General features: G+C 40.3%; 1 pseudogene; it reads left to right on the top strand.

The window, feature by feature from the left end:
- Positions 1-1,775: 1,775 nt before the first annotated feature.
- On the top strand, positions 1,776-22,289 carry LOC112672334 (60S ribosomal protein L27-like; annotated as a pseudogene).
- The last annotated feature ends 4,833 nt before the right edge of the window (positions 22,290-27,122 follow it).

The following is a 27,122-nucleotide window of genomic DNA, read 5'->3' as shown; positions in this document are numbered from 1 at the left end:
AGATTTTTTAAGATATATTGTCAATTTTCTTGTATCAAGAGAATGACCACTCAAATCCCTCACACATCTAGAGCTTAAGGAAATGAAAGATTTACGATTGCTCTCAATATGTAACATCACACAAATTCTCCCACTGCTCCTAAGTGCATAAATGATGACTCCATCTCTTTATTTTTATATAAAACAAAAGGTAGCTTTTAGACAACAGTGATGGTACTGATCAATTCCTAACCAACTGGCTTCCCCAAATCCCTTAAACATAAAACTTTGCATGTTACCTCACATCCCCAAGAAAGAGCCAGCTCAGATTATAAATAGAAATAATCCCATGTTATTCCCCAAAGACACTGTATTTTCAAAACTCCACAATTTTGGCACAACTTTCAGGCCCCATCTTAATCTACAAATACATTTCTTCCATGAAAAACGTACTTAAGCATCATATTTCAATGAGAATTAAAACTTAGAACAAAAAAGAACATTACAAATCATTCAATTTGCCTTTCTTTGTGTTTTTTTAGTCACTGGTGTCCAGTAATATATTAAAGATTCCTCATAAAATAACAACTAATACTCACTAACAAATTTAAACCAATCATGCACTGTATGAACCTTTACCTCCATTATCCTATCTAGTCTTCACATCAGTCTTCTGAAATATATCCAATTATCACTCCCATTTAACAGAGAAGAAAACTCAGGTAATCACACTGCTTGTAAGTGACAACAATGGGATTCAAACCTACTCCATCTGACACCACAGCCTGGATATTTTTACACTGGTCTGCCTCCAAGGAGAACAGTAACATAAACATATTTCAAAAACTTCAGAAAATAGGAAATAAAAACAACCCATTAATCTACCTTAACACAACATGTTGAAGCATTTGATTATTTTCTTCATGAAGCTCTCTCCTTACCTATATGATAATAATGAATATTTTCCTTTTTTCAATTAACATTATATCAAATATTTTCCATGGTACCATAGAAACGTCATGATAGTCACTTTTTTTTTTATTAGCTACGTAACATTTCACTGTGTAGACAGACCATAGCTTATTTAACTATCATCCACTTGATGTAGCAGCTAGGTTGTTTTGATGTTTCATATAATATTAAAAATATCATTGGACATCTTTGTGTACATATATTCTTGCTTAGAATATGCTTAGAATTGATGCTAAGAAGTGAAATCACTGTGTCAAGGAGCGTGGATCTGTTAATAGTTCTTATTAACCCACTACATCGTTTCCAAAAATGTATACCAATATCTGAGACTGCCTTTTTTATCCTTATTAGCATTAGGCATTATCTTGTATGTGTTTGTGTTGTTTTAACATGTAAAAATGAAACTGGCAATTCTGTAGTATGTACAATTGCATTTCTATGATCACTAACGAGGTCAAAGGTTTTCCATGTTTAAATTATTAGATGGATATTGATAGTCTCATTTATCAGATGAGGAGAGACTCAACATAAATGACACACTAGCACTAAAACTGGTTCTAGAATCATTTTTTCCAGTTAGTATTTGCTAGTTAATAAATAAATGAAACAGTAAATGAAAAAAAGCATGAGCCTCTCATTCCAAGGTTCCTACCACTAGGCACATTGCTTTCCTTATCCTGCTCTTGTTCTCTTAAATTCTAAAATATTTTTTCCAAGCCTGCCACAATAAGAAAGAATATTATGAGTTACCTCCCTCTGCAGTGGAGCAGTGCATCTGACATCATAAACAGAGTATTGGAATGATCTAAATAGTCCAGGTTCTTACTAAAGAACTAAATAGTCTGGTTCTTACTCTGCCTCTACTGAGCTGCATGACCCTGGATTCTGCATGTGTCACATTTTCCTCAACTATGGAAAATGAGTAAGTGATTTCTCAGTACTTTGCCACTTCCAACTGATTATGGATATAAAATAGAGGGCCACATTAGGCATCAAAACAGATCATAATTCCCCTCTTATATCTAAATGACACAAAGTCATACTACAGAATAGTAAGGCGCAAAACATGTTCTAAAACCCCAGCAACTTTTCCACCAGGTCAACATGCCGAATTGTTGTGCTTTCCACCAATTGTTAATACAAAAGGAGATGTACTTAGTCACTTCAGAGCCCAGTTACACTGCTTCCTGTGGCTTCACATAGTCAGTGGATGGATTAATCCCCTTTTGCCTAAAAGGAAAGAATGAGACCTAGCAAAATACAGACTTGGGTCAGATGTACCTAGGTTTGAACCCAACCTCTGCATCTTCCTAGTGGTAAGGCCCTGGGAAAGTTGTCATCCAACTGAGGCTTAGTTCAGGTTCCTGTAGGTCAAGTCACAAATATCTATAACAAATGGGTGAAAGTTATACCTCCTTATGAAGTGTTTTTAAGCATTCAAGGTAATAATACTTTATAAATTCTTGCCATATGCCATATGCCATGCACTGTGGAACATGTTTCATAAAGGTCATCAATGGTGGTCATCTTTACCATTAATTAGTAAACTAGAAGATATTCCTCAGAACCATAAAAAGGAGAGTGACAAGTGGACAACTCAGAGGTGACTTGGCTGTCCGCTTACCCAACAAACTCTTTCAGTCAGTTAGAAATGGCCTGCCTTCTCTTTTCAGGGAACTACCTCTGAGGAACTCAGGCCTCCTTAGACACTGAAGCACTGCTCTGGGGCATATTTTCTGGGGCTGAGTTAGTGCCCTCTTTCATACAACAAACATTTATTGGTGCTAATGGAAAATTAATCTATGTGGCTTTTGGTACTTAAACAGAGCCCTGACTCCTAGACCGTATCTTGGCTCATTATCTCAGACTCCAACTGGCTCTTTGAACTGTTATTACCCTGATCCTTCTACATAGGCTCCAGAAAGTGGTTGAAGGTGTTTTCAAAGGAAACTGCTAGAAGCTGATTCTGGAAACCCTTGGCATAATTAAACACCAGAGATTCACTGAGAACCAGAGGAGCTCCAGGTCACAAATTGCCACAGTGACTGTTTACATGATATTTCACAGAATATTCATTTCTATTCCACAGAGGCAGAAGTATCCCTTTGTTAGCAAACATGCCTGCCTTCATCGCTTGGGCAAATTATTTCTTTGGATAATTGGGAGTCAGAGAATTAGAGAGAAGAAACTTGGAGTTGCGTGCTGATTAATGATTAGCTACAGAGAACAGAAGGTCTTCTACTCAGTGGCAGAGGGCACAGGAGGATAATAGCAAGAAAAGTCCCCCTTCAGTCTCACTGAATAATAGATGGCTGCAAAGGGACTCAGCTGCAAGGGTTTTTGTTGTCATTGTTTGGGTTTCATCTAATTTGGTTTAGATTGATAGAGCTTGGTTTTGACTTTTTATTTGTTTTATTTTTGCCTATATGTAAGTACAGTGTCTGCCTCAATTAGTCACCCTCCCACCTGCCTTTCTCCTAACACAACTTGAGCACCAGTGTTTTGGGCCCTGGGTCAGGCACTTGCTTATGTTTATTCTCCAACTGCTTCTTTCCCAAGTATGTTTAGAACAATAGTATCTACCTCCCAAGGTAGTAGTGAGGTTCAAGTAACTCACCAAAGGACATAGACTAGAAGAGCCAGATTCAGAATTCATTTCTATGGCCTTCTTCTCTCAACCAACAGAAGATGGATTCCCATGTAAGAATAGGAAAAGAACAAGAACATTGTCCCAAACTGCATAATCCAAGTCATAGGACTTTTACATCTGAGTGTAATAAAGCAAGAGCTTCTTCAAAGCCAGTAGCCAGGCTGGATGAGAAAAAGAAAATGCTCTAGAAGGCCAGAAGGTTAAAAATGAGCCATCCATTTTGGCGTCCCTCACAATGGCCAACACAGAGTCTAGGCACATGCATCATGTGTCAGAAAAGATTAATTGGCAAAGGCTGCCTGTCTTGAGAAGGATTCTGGGGCCCCTGAATGGCTCAGAAAAGAGTTTTGTGATCATTTATTGATGTCTTCTTTGACAAACAGGCCAAGGGGGAGACACTAGAACCAAGTATATCATCTATTTGCCATCTCCAGGAATTAAAGCTATATTATGTTCCTAAAAAGACCTTGATGCTTCCACCTATAAGATAATTTCTAGGGTTATAATTTACAGTATGGTGACTACAGTTAATGTAGTCATATTGTAGTCAATACAGGAACTGTATTACATATTTGAAAGTTGCAGTGTACCTGAAACAAATACAACACTATATGTCAATTCTATCTCAATAAAACTTGAAAATATAAATTACCTTAAAAAGAACAAGAAAGGGATCCCTGGGTGGCTCAGCGGTTTGGCACCTGCCTTTGGCCCAGGGCGCGATCCTGGAGACCCGGGATCGAGTCCCACGTCGGGCTCCCGGTGCATGGAGCCTGCTTCTCCCTCTGCCTGTGTCTCTGCCTCTCTCTCTGTGTGTGACTATCATGAATAAATAAAAATAAAAAAAAAGAACAAGAAAAAACCCTTTAGATACTATTGGAATGGTAAGAAAGGCAATTCCCTCCTTTATTCAGAAAGGCAGCTCTTCTGCTAAACACTGTCCCATTTCTCAATACATAATTCATTGGCCTCATGGCTTAGATCAGTCTCCCCCTCTCTGGCTTTTCAGCAAGTTTTTCAGGAATTTCACACAGAGCAATGCTTAATTCTTTCCTCTAGCTGAATTTCTAGAAAGTTACTTGCAAAGCAGATAACAATCTGGAGCAGTGAGGAAGAAGAGAAATGTTTTCCAAGTGTAATACACAAAACTGTGACATGATTTTTACAGTCTACTGTTGAAATATTTTTGGGTTATAGCAACTCAAAGATTTGGCCCCCTTAAGCCAAAAGCAAATGGATTGAATTTCTATATCCCACTGTAGACATGATACAGGCTTTAATTCATTCAGCACACATATATTGAACTCCTATGGTTGCCCAATATCGGTCAAGGAACTAAGGACACAAAGGTGGATATTGACAGTCTCTTTTCATGAGAGAGACACATCTTGTGAGAAGGCAGGTAGCAAGCAGTAAACCAAATTCAATAAGGTAAATGCTCTGGTGGAGTCTGTCCCTGTTAGAACAGTGAGGAGAAGACAAACTACTCTGATCTGATGAGGAGAGCCAGGGAAGGTTTCACAGAGAAAGAGGTCCTAAGACCCATTGAACTGGGTCTTAAATAATCATAGGAATTTTCCAGATGAAGAGGAAGGATGAACATACTGAGAGAAAGAAACAGTATGTACAGAAGCAAGAAGGGATGAAAGGATAGAGGGGAAAAATAGTTTTATCTTGGCTGCTATTTATTTTCCCCTCTTGGAAAGGGATGTGGATGGGAACTAAATTGGACCAACTTGTGATGGGCACTTCATAATCGATAGGTATGATTTAACCTTCCTTACTGGAATTCTAATAAGTCTTCTGCTTGCATGCCCAATCATTTTACCCATAAATACATGTAACAAAATTGAGAAAATAAAATTTACCAGGATCCTGTTGAGGGACAGCAGTGCAGCTGTCCAGAAGAAATTCCTTGGCAAATTGATTTTAGTTGAAACTAAAATCCCAAAGAGCTCAGTGAGTGGAGACATTGAGGTTCCAGAGAATGCACTATAGAAGAAAGAGGAAGAAAGCATAAGAAAGAACCAGTGGAATATAGACAGCCAGGTGCTCTGTAAGGAGATCTCTCCCTGTTGCCCGTCAATACAGTGTTCCAAAAAAGTAAAAGAATAATCCTGAGATCAGAGCAGATTCCTTGGAGGAGTTGAGTTCAGTTTTCTGGCAACAGAGGTTGGCACAGAAACAGCCCATAGGTGGAGATAGAGAGAAGCATGAGAGGGCAGGAAGTGCCAGATGCCCCAGAGGCTGTGGAATTTCACCAGATCTCAAAGGGGCAAGAGACCTCAGCTGACATCTGAGTTATAGGTCTTGTCCTCCGAAGCATGGAAAATGGAAGCGAGGAAGAAGCAGGATGTTAATGCTGCCAGCATCCCTATTTGTCTGAAACCTCATAAAAGGTCAACTACTGTAATGGCAAACGGCTATGGTGGGGGGCAACGACAAATGTCTTAAAGCAGCTGATTGACTTGGGCTCACGACACATACAGTGAATACTGGGGGAGTCAGACATGAAAAATAGTGACCACCTAGGCAGTGTCACTATAGAGGTACGTCCAACCTATTAAGTAGCACATTATAACGTGGAGATTTGTGCCAAACTTTGTAGAGACTGAGCCATGTGAGGCTTAGCCTCAGCAATGCCCATTTTCTATTCTAAATAACTGGGCTGATACGACCAGCCCCCTCCACCAGCACTAACTGTAAGAAAAAGTTCATTAAAAAGCAATGAAACGAATAACTACAAAGACTGTTGTGATTAAAAGGTCCACTGAGCTCTCTTGTTGGTTGGCACTGGGACCCGCCAAGAAAGAGGCAGAATCCAGAGTAATGAGGATTTTTAAAACCCTTTGCAAATTGCCTCAGATCAAAATACTTTATTATCATAATCACTCCCATTGCCAATTTGGAAATGACGATCTGGAATGACAAAGTGCTCTTTAAATGTTTAAAAAACAAAAATCACAAGGAGGAGGTGCTTGGCAGATATCTGCATTCTCCTTAAAGCCATAAGTCATATTTAGACTTTGCCTTCCAGAATGTCTACGGGGTGTTCAGTTTTATCCTACTGCCAGAAGCTACATATCTTTCTTTCTTCCATTTTTCTTCCTTCTTTGGCAGCATTCCTAGAGGACTGCTCATTCCCAAGTTCAGAGGCCCTTCTCGGTTGTTCACTTTCACATGTTCTCGAATGCAAAGATTTGCTGCAATGACCCTGTGACCTCCTGGCCTTTTCCCTTCTTCTCACAGAATGGCTGAACAGGCAAGAAGAAGACCAGCCATGGCTGCAGCTCCACCTTCTTCTTTCTCTGGGCTCCTCCAGGATGAGGGCCTGGTCTGATCCACTGCTACACCCTCTGAACCCTGCCCTGAGGGCTAGACTCAGTGAACAAGTGTCTTCCTCTTCTTACATGTCCATCTGACCCTGTACTGTCCAGACTCTCCCTACCACCTGCCAGACCATGTTTTTTGGTTCTCTGTTTTTCTTCCTCACAAGACACCATCTTGGATTGCCCCTCAGCAGTAGGCTGCCATCATGGACCAAGACCAATTTAGTCCTAGCCTAGTCGTGACTCTGATCCTAACCTTTAGTCCACCTGGTCACTTTCTGTTAAGAAGCCAATGGCTTCTAAACCTAGCACTGAAAACACTGTGTAGACTGTAGTCTGTGGCAATCATTATCTCTTTCTTGAGAAGCTCACTGTCTGCCAAGAGATAAGAAACACAGGTGTGCAGATGACATTGGTGTGTATACAAAAAAGGAAAGGTGTCAATTAGTCACTGATATGAAATTGTGTCAAGTGTCTGTGTTTCTTCAGAAGGAGCAGAAATATCTGGTTAGAATAAGAGGAAGGAATCCACCACCTCTTATGGAAATGACTATTCCTGGCATCCCTGGACCAGAAATAAAGAGGCAAGAGTAATCAAGGATGCTGAGTTGTTAGAGGCCAGGAAAAAATGAAGTTTAGGTCCCAAGTCCTGCCTCTCTACATAACTTCCTTCCTGCTCTCTGTTCCATGAGAATCTCAGCCCACTTGTTAGGAAACGGTTGTCCAGACAGTTGATGTGACCCACATATCACTCACTGGTCCTCTGCCCTCCTGATCAGTTGGTGCTGAACAAAGGGAGGTGATCCTAGCTAGAACAATGATCCTCCCTCCCCTTTCCATCCTGCCACATACACACACCTTCAGCAGTCAGTCATCTGAAAACAAAGGGTGTTATAGTAAAATACACTATGCTAACAAATCAAAATCACTATAAATCATAACATTATAGGTAGCAATAGAGTCATCATGCTGTACAGTAGTTTTAAGTCACTTTCAAAGGCAAGAATATCTGCAAATCTTCAAAAATAATTTCTCCTCCACTCACTCCCCTCCAGCCACGTTATCCTCCTTGCAGTTTCTCAAATTCTCCAGATATTCTCAGACCTCAGAACAATTGAACATCTCTACCTAGATAGAGCTAGCTTGTGCAAGTCATGTGTTAGATATTCTCTGTTCTCTATTCCTCCAATCTACTCTCCACTGCCCACCACTCAACCTCCAGAGCCTGACGTGTATAGACAACATTACTCATATTCCCTTGCCTTCTGATTTCTGGTTGGGTTGACTAAAGGAAAGCATTGGCAAGAATTAAAAAGTTAAAGAGAAAGAAGGTTGGGATATTTCTTCCCTCAGTTCTCTCCCTGTTAGACACAATTTGGCAATGACTATGACATCCCATTGGTGGCTAGAGCTCATGTAAGAAGGGAGAGAACAGGCTGAGGACCAACAATAAGAAATTCTGGTAATCTTCTTATTCAGAGATACCTAGAGATGAATACAAAGATAGGTAGCTGTCCCCAAGTTTTTAGCCAGAATCTTCTATTGAAGAGTCTCTTTAAGAACCCTTTCCAGTCCTGTAAACATAAAAGATTACAAACTAAAATTCAGATTGGATACAAAAAATTAGGAAGGAACTTTGAAAGAAGTAGCAAATTCAATGACCCTTCTCTTCTTTCTCTTTGTCCGGAGTTCAACATTGCGCTCATCAGAGACCCAAAGTAGGATACCAAATACCCAAGCATTTACTCATTCATTCCTTCTTGTATTTGGCTAACATTTACTGAATGTCTTTCATGTGCCAAACACCATGATAGGCATTAGCAATACATTGGTTAATAAAATAGCATACAATAAAAAAAAAATAACATACACTCTGCCTTCCCAGAGCTTCCAAACTTGTTGGGAATCACAGACATTTTAATCTTTTTGAAATATAAAATGATAAATTGTGGAAAACGACATGATAGTAAAAAATGGCATGATAGTAAATACTCACTGGTTTTGTCTGACTGGCATCCATTTTCCCTTTTTTTAATTAATTAATTTATTTGTGAGAGACAGAGAGAGTGAGCACAAGCAGAGGGAGAGAGAATCTCAAGCAGATCATACTGAGTGTGGAGCCCAAGGAGGTCCTCAATCTCACAGCCCTAAGATCATGACCTGAGCCAAAACCAAGAGTCAAATGCTTAACCAACTATACCACCCAAGAACCCCTCCATTTTTCTCTTTTGATAACTGTATGTACCTCCTCCCCTATGCATAGTATCTGTCATTTGGGGAGCTCCCATCCTAACATTCTAGGAGTAGGGTGGGAACCTGGACTTGGTCAATGAGGATATCATTTGGCTTCACTGATTTGTTGTAGTCAAGGTATATGTTACCCAAGCAAGGCTCTTCAGAGGCAAGGGTATCAGGTGTGACTACTATAATCTTGGAAATGGTGATTCTCTTTCCAGTAGAACTGCTGAGCTGGTGGGATGTAAATGTGAAGTAACCATGACACCAGCCAGTGGGGAGAACTTTCAGGGAATGAATCAATGTGAAACAAAGCAGAGCTAGAGTTAGAGAAGACAGATTCCAATGGTTAGATTTAGTATCCTAAATCCAGTAATCCCTGAACTACTTGGTCATGTGAGTCAATTCCCTTTACTGAGTAGTTTAGGTTGAGTTGTGTTCTATCACTGTGACAAATACTGTTCAGAGGGTGGTGTTCAGGGAGCTAGGAAAAGAGAATAGGGAGAGGACTACATTATCTTAGGTAGTAGCAAGGGAAGGTCCCTGGTGACTTAAGAGTTTGGAGAAAGTAGAAGAAGGCCCCTAACACTGATCATGTACCATGTAAAAGTTTTATTATGTCTAAAAGTAGTTACAGTTAAGATAAAATTAATTTTTTTTCATCTTCTAATTCAAGATCTATTCCCTATACCTGCAGATCTGCTATAACTTGGGTTAATCATTCCTTCTCTACTGTCATGTTTTCAAGTCACCAAAAAGGAGCAACTGACCTAACACTCTCCCTGAGTCATAAAGTTTGTCTGAGTGAGCAGCAAAATGAATATGAAGCTGTCCTCATGCCTGAGTGCTTACTTCTAACTTAAGAATTCCCCAAGGAGCTGGCACTCAACAAGTGGGTATTTTTTTAAAACCTCAGGGAAGGACAAATAAAAGTGAGAATGCTTGGCCTCACCCATACATAGCTGTTGGCAAATAGAGCACAACACTTCACCACTTAGGCAGCTTTTTAAAGCTGCTGACATCTGGATAGGAGCTATTATGAAAGACAAGAAGCATATGGATGTTTGATTTGTATCTAGCCCAGGTTTCTTTTGTATCAAAGATAGATGGGTAGATATCTCTTGTGTGTACATAGCATCTTCACAGACACACATACATACCCACAATCACAATCACAAAATGACATTTTTACTTCTTAGACTTGAGATTGTGTGCTTGGAAGCAAGTAAACCCTAGTTTCAAATTTCTTCCCTAGGAACTCTGTCATGACTAAGAAAGCAACCAAAATCAACATAAAGTCAAAAAACCAGCTCAGAGGCCAGCTCAGGGAGGGGGACATTGCTTTGGATGGTTTAGCACCTGCACACAAAAGGCAGGTATCCTTTCTCTGTTTGATAATCTAGAAGGTGGTATCTGAGCAGTGCTGGGGTCTTTACAGCTCAAGGATGTACATTCTACTCAGAGACATGGCCTCCTTTTTCTTCTCATTAAGAAAGCCAAGAAGTTGAATTCAGTCACAGGCCAAGGTGCCAAGGTGCTTCTTGGCTTTAGAAAGCCAAGAAGTTGAATCCAGTCACAGGCCTAGGTTCAACATCAATTGGTAATAAATATATCACACAGCCCCAGGGATCTTTCCCAAGGTGACACTAGGATTCCTACATGGCTCTCCTCCCTGACAGACACCAATGTCCTCAGAGCACATCAGAGACACCTGACAGTGAACAGTTAGATTGATCTCTGGGAGAGCAAACAAAGGGCAGCTGTTAGCCAAAAATTCCTCTCTTCTAGCCAATCAGTTGTCAATTATAGTACATTGATCTGCACATTTCCAATGCAGGATTACTCACCCCAGAGAAATGCAGATACCTCATTGACACAGTGACTATAGGAATCTAGCAATGTCAAAGGCCCACCCCCACCTGAGTCTATTGCCAAATGCTTTACTTACAGCAACTCCAAAGGCATCTGCTTTTACTTCCCTCACACAGGCTTCTGATAAGACAGACCTGGAACCATATGCCATTCTAGCACTTACTTACTGAGACTGTGGGCAAGTTAGCTAATGTAACTGAGCTTCAGAGGCTTCCTGTGTAGAATGGAGCTGGAAGTACCTGCCTCACAGTTATGTGGATTAAATGATGAATGCAGGTAAGTGTCTAACAGAAATTGCTATATAGTAAAATTTCAATAAATGTTAGCCTCCCACTTTTACCTCCTTCACCACTATAGAAACTGACAGTTTACCCCAATCTGAGATTCACAGCCATGTAACTTGTCTATATGTCTACCACTAAGATCTTATGGGAGTGGCCAGGGTGGGGGGGTGGGTGTATCTTGTTGTTGTTTCACATTTTTGGCAAATAGTGCCCCCAAAAGCCTTTGAAATAACAAAAGAAATTAATTGAGATGGCCAGTAACAATATCAGAAGTTCCAGCTGACTTTCAAACACCCTCACAGAATGGCTGATGAAGAGGACCACTCTGACACCAACAAAGAATGACCAGAGAATACACCATCAACGTTCACAAATGCATCCACAGAACAGGCTTCAAGAAGCATGCCCTTGGGCACCCAAAGAGACCCAGGAATATGCCATGAAAGAGAGAAAGGCTCCAGATGTGTGCATTGATACAAAGCTTAACAAAGCTGTCTGGGCCAGGGAGTAAGAAATGTCCCATATTAAATCCCTGTGCAGTTGTCCAGAAAATGTAATCAGGATAAAGATTCACCAAACAATCTTTACACATTGGTTACCTATGTTTGTACTAGTCACCAATTTCAAAAGTCTACAGAAACTCAATGTGAATAATGAGAACCTCATTGTTAAATAAAGTTATGAAACTGCCAGAGGGGAGGAGGCTGGGAGATGGGCAAAATGGGCAAAGACAAGTGGGATGTCTAGGCTCCCAGGTATGGAATAAATAAGTCACAAGTATAAAAGTCACAGGGAATCCAGTCAATGATATTTTTGATAGCATTATACCGCAACAGATAGCTACATTTGTGGTGAATATAACTCATCCATGTGGTTTGAAGAAAGGAGGTATGTCTTTTTGGTAGAGTGCTTCTGGAAAGAATGAAGTAAAAGAACATATTAACCTAGGGGAAACATGATCTTTTCCTATTTCCTTATCAGAACTGCCCCTTAACTGTACCAGGTAAGTAAGGATGAAACCCACACTTCTGCACTAATCAAAGGTTTTTGTGGTCTGTTTGAATACCCTTGGTTTCTTCTAAAGTCAAACTGACCCTCCCAACCCTACCCTCACAAGGCAGGGCAGGTTCCCCAACTCTCACAAAAAGCCAGATAAACCAAACCTTAACATCTGTCTGATGCCCTCCCCTCCTCGTTTGTATATCACTCCAGAGCCCTTGGATGGAAGGGATTTTGCTATCCTATTCATTAGTTCCCTTCAGCTATTGGGCACAGGCTCTGCTCTTCCCACATGGCCTCTTGGAGGGCATGTGACAGCACCCCTGATGCTCTGAAACAAATGAGAGCTTCCAAGGCAGCAAAGCATCCTACCTCCTCTTTCATTTCCAGGGCAGCTGTCACGACCCTGCTCATCTTCTCCAGAGGTGACGAGCTGTCTGGTGCAGTCCGTCATCCCACTGCTCCAGAATGTAAATCACAGGAGGTCTCCTGCCTGAGAAAAACAATTAACACGAAATACCAGGATTACCGTCTGCCACATTCGCAAATCCCTCCAGCTCACATTTGTCTCTCCCAACAATTTATGCCTTCACGGTGTCAAGCTGTTCAAATACCCTGTGTTTTCCCTAAACGGACTGACTCGTGGCTCTTGGCACTGTTTGTACCATTTGCTGTAAAAGCCAGAGCTATAGGCAGCAATGCCCCATCAGAGGTGCTCATTGCTTAGAGAGGATCAGTGTGTTTATCTTTCCTTGTCCCACCAAAGTGAAGGCATACATCCTCTTTCCAGTGAAAAGAAAACATGAGTTACCAAATTTTTCTTTTTTACCTCATGGTTTGCATGTACCTCCTTTCTGAGCTACTCAACATGACCGATTCTCCATGGTTCAAGTCATGAAGATAAGAAACCATCATCACAAGGGGTGTGTAGCAATAACCCAGTGGCTCTCAGTCAGGGATGATTTTGACTCCCCAGGGAGCATTTGGCAATGTCTGGAGAAACCTTTGACTGTTACAAGCTTAGAAGTAGGAGTTCTATTGGCATCTCGTGGGTAGGGGCCAGAGATGCTGCTAAACATCCTGCAATGCACAGGATACTTCTCTCCACCTACAATAAAGAATTGTCTTCCACCACATGTCCTTAGTGTTGGGATGGAGAAACACTGCAAATAACCCAATGTGGGTTGGCTTCTCTCACATTCTGCTTCATGTACCTGAGCCTTGCCTCAAAGCAAGATGGCATTTAGAGAGGAATGAGAGCCAGGCCCAAGTTAGAGGGCTCACTGCTTCCTGATCTCTCTTATACCTCCAAGAAGCAGTGATCTGAGAGCATGATTAGGCAGAAAGAACATTTTACCAAAAACAAACTCTGCACATTTGAGCATTTATCCCCTAGAGGCTCAGTTTCCTTTATCTGCACAATGTGACCATGAAGCTGCCCTGAGTGGCTCACAAGGTTATTGCAGCACTCATGAGAGGGGGTGTATTAAAACATTCACTGGAGCCCCAAGCATTTTAAGTGGTAGTTAGGAGAATGCATGGTGGTGATAATGAGATGAAGGCGAGTATTGTCAGCAGCTGGCACAAGAACAAGCTCTCCTGTTGGAGAATTCTTACTTCTTCTCCCTCTTCCTCCTAGTCCTTTGAAACATATGTGTGCTAGCACACACACACACACACACACACACATAATTGATGAGTATACTTGAAGCAGAAAAATCATAAAACTTTCAGAGGAGAACAGTGAAACTGCTCTGCAGAGGACCAAGGATCAAGATGTTGTTCCTTACCAGGCAGACTCAGCTGGACTAGATGGGGCAAAGAACTCCGTGGAGGGAGATGCCTACAGGGTATCTTAAGACAGTGATGCCAACTTTTCTATTTGCATTTGTTAGGGTGATATAATGTAAATCCACCCACTAACCTGTCCTCAAATTCTCATGAATGCTTTGAGAAAGTGTGTGTGTGAGAGAGAGAGAGAGACAGAGACAGAGACAGAGAGAGAATCAAGTGATGAAAGAATCAACACAATGTAAAGGCAGGATACATGGATATAGGAAAAGCCATAAGCATGTAAGTCATTCCCTACACACACACACACACACACACACACACAGTCATAGAAATCTTGACAGAAGTCATAGGAATTTGAGGAAGACATTGAATTAAGGATTCCCAGATGACAGTAGGGGCAGAAAAGCACCCTGCTCAACTCTAGGTGTGGCATTAGAGTAGGATTTCTGTGCATTTTTAAAGCTATCGTGCATTCCTAGCTAGGCCATGGCACACACATCTCTGGTTTGCCAACTCCCTACCACCAGGTGCTGTGGATGGGTCACTACAGAGATGCCAATTACAAAATCTTTCAAAGTATATTTAACCCAAAGCACCACATGGCTTTTGTCAGTTCAGAGAGTTTCTCCCTCCCTGAAGAAGAAATGAAAGAATTCTTGAAACTGAAGTTTGCTTCCTCTCCCCAGCTAGCCTTGGATGAACTTGATTACATTCTTGGTTTTGTGTAAGGAGCCATTGTCAGTGTTAATTGGATGGCAGCCAAGATGGCCTTTGTGAAAAAAAAAAAGTTTTTAAAAGATCAACATTCATTAGTTTGGTTCTACATTAAGTGAAGCACATGTGGTGAAGGGAATAGTTAGTGAAGTTAATTGCGGCTTCTCAGAAAACCAAGGGGAATCCACTGAAATGTCCTGACATTCATGCAGAGCAATATGTTCAGTGCTCCCGCAACTAATTGCAATTAGCAAGTGAGAGAACATACGTAGAGTCTCTATGTGTAATTAATCCCACGCCTTTATCACAGTAGACACAGGCTGCTGAGTGACAGGAGACACCTGCCTTGTGCTGTGCGTCTGCACTCCTGTGTCAATTCCTGCTGTGCTTCTTTCCTTCCTCGCACCTGTCTTGTGCCTCTTGCATATTCAAGTCCTGCCTTTGTGGGGCAGAGTTTCTCAATTATGTCCTCATTAAAATACATATCTATAATCTTCCTGGCATAAAGGAGGTGCTCAGTTACCATTTGATTAGTGAACGAGTAAATGAATGGTAAGTTGGAGGGGTTTTCTTCCATTTGTATAGATTACAGCAGCCATTGACCATTTGAGAGCCACCCAAAGGCGGACTTTGAGGATACAACATGCAGACAAGGAGATTTCAACTGAATGGGGCCAGGATGAGGTGCTTGTCTAGAGGTGGTAGCTCCCAGGTTGCTTGTGTTAAATGAACAAGATGTCCCGGAAGAGAGCCTCCTCCTTCTTTTTCTGGTGCCATCTACTCCAGCATGACTTGGAATGGTCAGACACTGGCTTTCATTGTTGCCCCCAAATTATATCTCTAACACTCCCCACCGTTAAGGGAAACATGAAAACACTCATATGTCAAATATAAATACTTGCTGTTTCATCGATTTTGCAAATCTTAGACTACCAAAGAAGGTAATGCCCTGGAAAAAGGTTAGATCTTGACTCTTCAATACCTGAAGATTTGAAAAGTTATTTTAATTTGGGGTATATAAAATCTTCGATATAGAAGAGGTAAATTTGGACCCAGAATTTTTCTGACTCTTATTTCTTCAGGAATCTATGTGACCAACAAAATCATCTAAGTTTCTGCCAGTGGAGTGACACTTTCATTATTCTGAGCTCCCTTAGAACCTCTAAAAAGCCATGACTACTTAATTTGTTACAACAGAAACTACAATAAACAGATCCCCAAATTCATTGGCTGAAAGTACTTAGTTCATCATTTTCCCATTTGTCAATCCAGGACAGGTAGCCAGTCATACTCCATGCAGTCAACTGGGGAAGCAGACAAGCAGGGAGCTTCTGTTATACTCAACAATGCCTTCCAAGGTTGTTTGGCATTGCCTTTCCAGGAAGAGAGGAAGAAAGAGTGGAAATTCATAGTGAAGGGTTTCCTTTTTTTTTTTTTTTTTAAACAATTTTTTTTATTTATTCATGATAGTCACACACAGAGAGAGAGAGAGAGGCAGAGACACAGGCAGAGGGAGAAGCAGGCTCCACGCACCGGGAGCCCGACGTGGGATTCGATCCCGGGTCTCCAGGATCGTGCCCTGGGCCAAAGGCAGGCGCCAAACCGCTGCGCCACCCAGGGATCCGAAGGGTTTCCTTTTAAACAAGGAACAAAGAAGTCACAGCCATCATTTTTGCTCAAATTCCAGTGGGGAGAAGTCAGTGTCACCAAGTTGCAAGGGAGACTGGGACATGCCATCTCTCTCCAAGGATATATACTTCCCTATGTCCAGGAAGAAGGGTGGATGAAGTAGGGTAGAGAACAAATACTAAAAAAAAAAAAAAAAAAGAGGGCAGGTCTTAAGATATTTCATAAAAGTAGCCTTATCTCCATCATTTCTGTTACATAGAGACACATATCACTTGGTTCATAGTTAGCATTATACCACTCTACTATGAGCTCTTTGAGGCAAAGATGGACATAGTGCCTGGAACACAAAAGTCCTGAGGAAATATTGGGCCATGAACAATTGAATGAATTAATGAATTGATGAAATACCACTCATATCCCTCAAGTCTTGTTTGGAGGACATAGTTCTAAACACTTCTATGATACCTTTTCCCTTACTATGCTTCAGTTGCTTCTGAATGAATGAGGCCCTGAATCTAATAATCTGGCAATCCCTTAAAGATTCACTCATTCTGGAGGTTTCTGGACTCTGACCACTCTCTGTTCTACTGGTCCAGACACCCTGGTATCACCAAACTTCACTCCCTTCTTGGCTCTATTGACACTTGACTTTGCCTAGAAAATCCTAAGATAATAGAACTCCAGGGAACACTTTAATTACTAGCATCAAAAAAAATCAATACAAAACACAAAAACACATCAAACACAAGAGGAAAAAGAGAAAAGAACATTTATTGGGCACCTGTTGCATTAAGAATATGATAAACATCAGGATAAATGCTGAGTACCCAGAACATTCACACTGTCCTGAGGAGATGGCTATTATTGTCTCCAACTTGCAGGTGGGAAATTTATCAGAAAGGCTGATAAATTTCCCAAGGTCACTAATTAGACCCAGCAGAAGGCAGACCCAGAACTATCCAAATGAACAAACCAGCTCAGTTCCCACGGAACAAAACCACTCCCTGAAAGGCCAGCAAACCCAGAACTCATATCTTAGTTGATGTGCATAACAGTGACTTGTCACCTTTTTTTTAAGTCTAAAGACAAAAAAATACCTTGCAAAAATGGCCCAAGAAGAGTATAATAAGAGACCTTCACTTCAAATTCATAGAGGAGATTTTATGGAAAGGATGGAGATATCACATAAACCCTCCTCACAGTCATCAGACGTTTTAGACCAGGGGACTTTGGGAACACATCACAGTGCAGAGCACAAGCAAGACAAGATGTTCTTTAGTAATCAACCCAAGAGTGACAGGTGGCAGCTTCCCAGTTGGGGCGGGGGGAGTGGACACCCTTCAGGAAGCAGGCAGTCTGAATATTTAAAAAGAAAGCCAACCAGACTAACAAATCTTGTTCTGTTCTTACTTAGGAAACTATTGTCTTTTCAGAAATTCCCGTGGCACAGGATAGCTGATAAGAATGAGAAGACAAGAAACAAAATCACATCTGCCTGGGTAATTAGAAATAACTCTTAATGCCAAAATTTGCTTATTATCCTCATATGCAGGTGTAATGGTGCTGAAAATAAGGAAGAGGGAAACAACATGTGGAGCCAATTCTACTGGTTACGGGACTTAGGGCAAATGAACCAATGCCCCACTAGTCTATGAAGGAGTCCTTTGCCTTCTAAGGCTGGATTCGAGATGATAAATATCTGACACATGTGCTTCACTCCTACACTCTTGAACATAATTTATGAATCTTAAACACTTTAGAATCCTTTCAACATATTAATCCCTCAATCACTAACAATCAATCTGCAATGACCAAAAAATCTAATTGTCACCTTTTGCCTAAATCAACTTCTCTTTATTAAAGGGAGCCAGAACAGCCCTAAGGAACAGAGGAGCCTGAGAAAGTACAAGGGAAAGGAAAAGCCATCCTCATACAGATTGGTCAAGAGTTGCTGGGCAATTGCCATAATTTCAAGCCCCTAAGCAAAATCCAAAAAGACAGCCACAGGGTTCTCCCCCAAGGCTGTCCAGAAGATAAATGATATCAAGAGTATGTCCTCAGGGATCCCTGGGTGGCTCGGCGGTTTGGCGCCACCTTCGGCCCACGGTGTGGTCCTGGAGACCCGGGATCGAGTCCCGCATCGGGCTCCCTGCATGGAGCCTGCTTCTCCCTCTGCCTGTGTCTCTGCCTCTCTCTCTCTCTCTCTCTCTCTCTCTCTGTCTATCGTAAATAAATAAATAAAATCTTTAAAAAAAAAGAGTATGTCCTAAACCACTTGAAATTTTGAGAATAAAGCAGAGAGAATTATCATAATGTCTACATTCTCCTAAAACAGTTTCTAAATCACCCAAGTTAGACTGATGACAAGCCTAGTCCCTTTCTTGACCAAAAGACTCTCCCTTGGCCCAACATTTTTCTCTTAACCACATTAATCTCATTTACAAAGTTCTGATTTTTAAATGGTGGCTGAGTCACATTTTGCTTAGATCCTTCTAACCAATTCATCTGTCAGGAAGCCAACACATTTTAGAGAGGCCATGCACCACAGCACTGGAAAAAAATATATATTAAAACTTAACAGTAATGTCCCCTATAACTAATGACCAAATTTGTGCTAATCCCCAATTGTCTAACTTTGTACTTGAAGTGTGATCCTTAAATTAGCATCATTAGCGTCACTGAGTGCTTGTTAGAAATGCAGAATCTCAGGTCTACCAGAAGCCAGCTGAATTAGAATCTGCATTTTTACAAGATCCTCAAGGGATTCTGATGCACATTAAGTCTGAGAAGCACCCAACTAGAACAGAGACCATCTTGTGTCAAATATCTAATTGTTCTGTCTCAAAAGCTTACTCACTCTTGTGCAGCACACTGTGCTAACTGGTTTGTTACCCAGCCACAGAGACTAAATGTGCAAATTTGAAAGAAAATCTACAACAGGCAATCAGTATTAGTAACAAGAGAAAAAGAACAAGAGGATGAAAAGAAAAAGCAATGAACACACAAAGAGGCATATATAGATATAGATATAGATGATATAGATAGATATAGATATAGGTATAGATATAGATATATACACACACAACTTCATTATCAGACAGTACTATAATTTATGAGCATCCTAATTTTGATGAAGCACCCTACACAACATCATCAGGACAAATATGGATAAGCTCTTTCTGATTAAATCAAAATTATCTATGGTCAGCCTCCTCTTTAAAAAGCTTAGAAAATAACTCTCAAAATCAAAATGAATGTCATTAACAAAAATGCAAAACATTTGAAACATGTTAAATGTGTGCTAAATGAATTTTCTAGAATTCTAAAGTTGGCCAATTTATTTAGGGATAACTGGGACTTTACTACACACACACACACACACACACACACATGAGTAAGTAACATTTTTATTTTAATGACCTAAAAAGTTTAATATGATCTAAGTAGAAATAAGGAAGAAAAATGGGGAGAAGAAAAGCAATAGAGAAGTTTCTTTTAAAACTGTAATAAAAAAAAGACTTAAGATGATCTAAATTTATGAAAGAATATGATAATCATATTTCTTAAATAGCTCCACACTACAGAACCTTGTTGGATATTTCTCTATGTTCTACGGCCCCTTCTCAGTTGAAGATTAGGAAGAGTCATATGCTCAACAGACATCAGTTACTGTAGATCCACAGGTCCTTAGAAAGAGTTTCAAGGCCTCAGTTCTATGTGACTTTGGTGCAAGCTCTACAAGGCCCATGCCAAAATCTCAGGGACTATGCACGTGCATAGTCCTACACACAGAAGCACAGCCTTTGCCATCTTCATCTCTTGGAATTGTTAGCCATGGTTTGAGAGTGGGCTTTTGCAACCAGGGAACCAGCTTGATTTCTCATTTCTGTGCTATTCTCTGGAGACACAAAGGCAAAGGAGACATGCCATGGCTTCAAGACATAGGCGACACTTATAACAGAGCTATGTTTAAAGTAGTCTGGGAACTCTGAAGAGGCATATAATTTATCCTTCCTGGGGTGTGGGATAGAGATAGGTCAGGGATTACATGACTCTGCTATCTTTTTTTAAATTGTAAACAACATACAATATAATATCCTATTAGTTTCAGGTATACATCATAGTGGTTCAACATTTTTATACATTATGAAGTAATTCTCGTAAGTCTAGCTACCATCTGTCACCATACAAAATGATTACAATGTAATTGAATATATTCCCAGTGTGGTCCATTCCAACCCAATGATTTATTTATTTCATAACTGAGGGTTTGTACCTTTTAATACCCTTCATCTATTTTTAAATCAAACATTAATAGTACCTTTTACACTTTGGTGTGAAAGAGTAATTCAGTCAATATATGCTCTCAAAAGCTTCTCTTCAAGTAAGTACTTTTTTGTTCTCCTCTTAAGAAAAAAAAAAATGAAAACAAAGGTAATAAGAAACAGAAACTTAATTTTCTTTTTTTTTTTTTTTTTTTAAAGATTTTATTTATTTATTCATGATAGTCACACAGAGAGAGACAGAGAGGCAGAGACACAGGCAGAGGGAGAAGCAGGCTCCATGCACCGGGAGCCCGACGTGGGATTCGATCCCGTGTCTCCAGGATCGTGCCCCGGGCCAAAGGCAGGCGCCAAACCGCTGCGCCACCCAGGGATCCGAAACTTAATTTTCAATTAAACCAGAAGATGTCTGTAAGTCCCAACAACAGGATATGAAGGATATCCTGGTGAAGGATATATTAGCCAGAGTACAACAGAAATCAGATAGGTCACACAAATAGGGCTACTGAGGTTTTTTAAGGAGTAATTTACAAAGGTATCTATCAGGGTAAGGGAAGACATTGAATACAAAATCAACTCAAAATGCATCATATAGGAAACCTAAAACTATAGCAGAAAATCTACTAAAGAAAAGGTAAGAAAAAATCTTTGTGACCTTGAGGTAAGCAGATTTCTTTTTTTTTTTAAGATTTTATTTATTTATTCATGAGAGAGAGAGAGAGGCAGAGACACAGGCAGAGGGAGAAGCAGGCTCCATGCAGGGAGCCTGCCGTGGGACTCGATCCCAGCTCTTCAGGATCAGGCCCTGGGCTGCAGGCAGCGCTAAACCACTGAGCCACCTGGGCTGTCCCAAGTTAAGCAGATTTCTTAAAGTAGACATAAAATGCACAACAAATAGAAAAAAAAAACTGACAAACATAATAAAAAATTTCTTCAAAATTCAGATTTTATAATTCACTCCCAGAGATTCTGATTTGGTGAGGCACAGAAATCCTTATTTAGTGAAATCTGCAGGTAGTTCTCATGTAGATGGGCCCCAGAACATGTTTCCATTCCTTAGTCTTGTTTCTCAAAGATAGATAAGCCCATCTGCCCCCTAATCAGAAGCTTCAACACAGAGCTGGTGTCGAGATGGGCAAGTTCATGAAACCCGGGAAGGTGATGCTGGTCCTGGCCGGAGGCTACTCCGGACACAAAGCGGTCATCATGAAGAACATTGATGATGGCACCTCAGACCGTCCCTACAGCTATGCTCTGGTGGCCGGAATTGACCGCTAACCCCAAAAAGTGACAGCTGCCATGGCAAGAATAAAATCACCAAGAGGTCAAAGATCAAGTCTTTTGTGAAAGTTTATAACTACATTCACCTTATGCCCACAAGGTACTCTGTGGATATCCCCTTGGACAAAAGTGTCGTCAACAAGGATATCTTCAGAGACCCTGCTCTTAAATGCAAGGCCCGATGAGAGGCCAAGATTAAGTTCGAGGAGAGGTATAAGACCGGCCAGAACAAGTGGTTCTTCCAGAAGCTGCGGTTTTAGATTTCTTTTGTTTCAGACATTAAAAATAAAAATTAAAAATTAAAAAAAAGAAGCTTCAACCCAATTTGCTTTGCATCTCTGAATCTTAGTTTTGCGATCTTCATAATAAAAATAACAAAACCTAACTCAAAGAACTTGGGAAAGACTAAATAGAATAAATGAAAGAGCTTGGTATCGTGTCTGGCCCACAACAAATGCTCAGAGTACTATTTCCAGCCCATTCTTTTTTTCCTAATTGGCTAGGCATACCATATGCTATATCTTATGTCATTCTATCATTTTTGTAAGCCTTGTGTCATTGTATTTTTAATCCATAGGTTTATGATCTATGTCTCTGAGTTGCCACCCCCTTAAAGGCACAAATATGATTTATGTGTGTCCTCCGTATGATAGAATGCATATTATGGTCACTTAACTCATTGATCATGAAAATACTAGTAAAAATTGCCCATCTATCTGCCCCAGCAGCCTGCCTAAAATCCCTCCATTACCAATTAGTTCCTTGGGTTAAGCCAGATATCAGTGCAAATGGGAAAATACCCAAGGGTGGGAAGGAGGTCATTCACAATATTTTCTCTTAATGAAGGGATCTTTGATCCTTAGTTGCTGAGTTCTCCCTCAAGAAGCTAGAGGTCCAGATCAAGCAAGTCTTGAGGAGGCAGGAGGGAACAAGAGATGAAATGCATAGATTTGAAAAACGGAAGAGGGGATCCCTGGGTGGCTCAGCGGTTTCGCGCCTGCCTTTGGCCCAGGGCACAATCCTGGAGTCCCGGGATCGAGTCCGGCGTTGGACTCCCGGCATGGAGCCTGCTTCTTCCTCTGCCTGTGTCTCTGCCTCTGTGTGTGTGTGTGTGTGTGTGTGTGTGTGTGTGTGTGTGTCTATCATAAATAAATAAAAATAAATCATAAAAAAAATAAAAATATAAAAAGTGGAAGAGGTCAAGGCCTGGGCCCAGTGAAGGGAAGGGAAGGTTAGAGGTCAAGGCCTGGGCCCAGTGAAGGGAAGGTTAAGTTGTAAGGGGGGTTGGGTAGCTGAGAGTCAACTTGAGAGAGAGAGTAATGCAATCTCTGTGGCCAGCCCAGGACAACACAGAGTCCTGAGAAGAGATGGGGGTAATGGGTGAGTGGTGGGTGTAGTAGGAAGGAGAGGGGAGAGGCTATAGGAAACCCACTATCCTGCAGAGACACTCTTCCATTTGCCCATTTCCCTAACAGCCACTCAGGTGGCTCCGGCTCCTCACAGACTCTGAGTGGCAGCTCCATATAGGTATTCCATGGTGCCTCCTCCTGCCCAAGGCAAAAAAAAAAAAGGTATCTGCATAAAAATTTGGAAGCTTCCATCCTAGCATCACATAAGAGGAGTTATTCATTGGGACATCTAGTTCCCTCTGTGGTCAGTGCTCACATCAGCATGAGCCTTTCTTCATGTTCTCTGAGCTCAGAAACCAGCATGTGGAAAAATGCAGAGGCTGTGTTCTAGCTGAAGAAAAGTGAATTGTGGTATCTTCCAGAAAATTCAGCTAGGGCCTTGAGGCTGGTGGGTACCAGCTGGGTCATGTAAGTGGCATCCCCCCACCCCACAGCCTTGCCATATGCTCATCCTTCTCCTCACAGGCTCAGTGAAGGACATCATTGAGCAGAAAGGATGAGGTCGTTGTTCAGGCCTTTGCAGGAACCAGATTTCTGTAAAGAGGAAATGTAAATCCTTCTACATCTGAAAGTTAACCTTTCAAGAGGCTTCTTATAGTCAATGCCAGCCCCCAATTCCATGACTCTTTTGACCCCTGCCAATGGCTATAATTCTGTCCACATGAAGGCTGAAGGTCAGGGCAGTCATCACAGAGGAGATCCATGGGGTATTGCAGGAGAGTTCACTGCTGGTCACGCAACATAATCCAATTCTCTATCCTTTATTCTATTTGCATGTATAAGATATTTTTGCTTAATATTAACACTGTGTGAAGGACACCTGCTTGCTACTAGGGGATGGAAAGTTAAATAAGCATAGTCCCTGCTCATATTCCAAGTACAGTTTTTTAGGGAGGCTAATAAATGTAATTTACTGACCAAGTGCTAGGCATCTTATTATACTATAATTTTAAATCTTTCACACATATAAGTATACAAACATATATATTAATATATGTACTTATATATTTATTCAAATTTTTTACATATATGAACATATATATCATTTCTATATATGAATATATTATTTATTATATATATTATAAAAATAGATGCATCTATATATCTTCATATATATAAAACATTTTTGTTTTGAAAAGGACAATGGCATTTTTTCTAATAATATAAGTAATAAAGGAGTAGTGAAGGCTACCGGATTTAAAGTCAAGCTGCCTTTGGCCTTGGGCAAGTTACTTATTTGCTAAAAAAAAGAGGCAAGCAATTCCTTACAGGCAGAGAGAAGGAAATGAGAGTCAGCCCATCACCCAGAATTAAAACAGTTAACATTTTGCTAAATATAATTCCTGAATATTTTCTATACAATTCACTTCCCTATACATATTTATGTACTCTGCTTTTACAAAATGACATGTTCTACTCAACTGTTCATATCTGACTTTTCTCCCCAATGTGGAGTAGACATCTTTATGAGTCTGTGCACAGAGAACCCTACTGTCTTTTTAATGGCTTCCCAGTAGTTCAGTCTGCAAATTGTCTCTTTTCCTCTATTTCTTTTTCTAATAGAGTTGGCACATGTGGAAAAAAAACTACCAGATAACAGTTGTGACAATCCAAATTCTTTTCACACTTCTGATTTTAATGGGAGTCTTACCACCAAACGTGAAGCTAGCCATGGATCATAAATACATATTCAATGGTATAAGCTTTTCCATATATTGATATTTTATTGAGATGTTTAAATCAGTAATAGATATTAATTTTTACCAAATGCTTGTTTGGCATGTATCAGGATGATCAGTTATACTTTTTTTGCTATTAATAACTTGAATTATATTGATTTCCTAATATAACATAATTAATGTCCTAAAACAAACCTTACTTACCTTATCATGATGATTTTTCTCTTAATATACTGCTGGATTCTATTTACTATGGTGGTTACAGATGCCCAAATCCCAAATAAGATAGTATCTTTTTTGTATATACATATATATATACACACACACACACATATATACATATATATACACACACATATACACATACACACACACATATACAACTAATGTATATAATACAAGCACAAGAAGTACACACAAAAGGATTATATAAATATATTGCATATTCTTTTTGTGTGCTCCTTGCACTTATATTAGAGTTAATGCTATTTTTCATAAAAAATAATTGGAAATATTTTGTTCTATCTTTAGGCTTAAAAGGCTAGGTAGATGTGTCCCCTGAAGGTTCAGAGTATTTGCAAGGAAAATAATCCTTTGACAAATACCTCAATTTTCAACTCTAGATACTATTTTACTTTAGTTTTCTACCTCTCGTAGGGCATGTCTGGTTATTATGTCTTTTCCCATTTGGGGGTGAAATAGTCACAAAGCCCAGAGGCTCTGCAACTGTTTGGAGAAGTCCATATATTTCCCTCTACTGATCACCTTTGTCAAGTAGTGTTTCTAGTTCTCTGTGAAAATGGCTTTTCCTACCTCTCCTACTAATTGCCAAAACCTCTGGTTTGAAGAATCATTCCCCCTACAATGTCAGACTAAAATCAGGTGGCTGTTGAAAAGCTGAATCAAAAAAAAAAGAAGTGTATGGTGAGGCGTGACCTTGAGCTATGACCTCTTACTATTTACTCACAGTATAGGAAAAAGACTAGGCATTGCTTGCCTCCCCTACATTCCCAGGCCTCCAGTAATCAATTCTTTTAATTCTAGAAATCTATTTCATCTTCTTGAATGCATACCTTAGGAGGACACATCTGTGATCTCCATCTTGCAAAGGAAACTGAAAGTGAGGTTTCTTAGCCAAGCTGAGCTCACATGGGTAGTCGGTGGTGTAGATCAGGGACTTGAACACACAGCTATCAGCCTCTACAGTCTATCATCAGCATATTTAGGGTCTGAGCTCCAGTGATTTTTAAAGTCCTACGTAGTCTGCCTCCCACAGAGTTGGGGACATAAGACACTAAGTGGCAGTTAAGTTTCTATAACTTGCAACCAAAACAAGCCCAACTAATAAAGCAGCTAATTTGTATTTGCCCAACTCTATGATTATAAATTCCTTTAATGCACTGTGCTTTCTCGGTAGACCCTGCCTAGCACAAGGTTCCCACAAAAAAAGCAACCCAGATGATCAAGTTCAAGTAACTCTGTCATCGTTAGATTGATTCTGGGCTCTAACTATAAATCATAGCAAAACTAACTTAAAATGGACAACATAATTAAAAATTAATAAAAATAATATGTATATGGACATAAATAGTAAGCTAAAAGGGCTGAATCTTAGCATTCTACACAGGTACTATATGGTTGATCCTGGCTAATTTGGCTACATTTTTGGTTTTTAATTTCCACAGCTGTAATCTTAATCACTGGGCTAACATAGTATAAAATGTATGTGAATCCTTGACAATTAAGAAGTGCTGGATGCAAAGGGCTCTGGTTCAATACAGTGATATAAGAAGACCCTGAATTCACCTCCTTCAAAGAACACACCAAATTATACCTATTAATAGAACAACCCCTCCTGAAGAACTGAAGGCTGATTAAACAGCTACTGAACAACAAAGATAGAACAGCAGAACAGTAGAACAGCAAGAGAGATGGAACCTCCCTACTGTTTTGGCACATGATGTAATGAGTACTGAGTGTTATATACAACTGGTGAATCACTGAACTCTACCT

The sequence above is a fragment of the Canis lupus genome, chromosome 28, assembly GCF_003254725.2.
Source record: "Canis lupus dingo isolate Sandy chromosome 28, ASM325472v2, whole genome shotgun sequence".
NCBI lineage: Eukaryota > Metazoa > Chordata > Mammalia > Carnivora > Canidae > Canis > Canis lupus.
The sequence above is the reverse complement of the archived record's forward strand: the minus strand, read 5'-3'. Positions and strand labels throughout refer to the sequence as shown.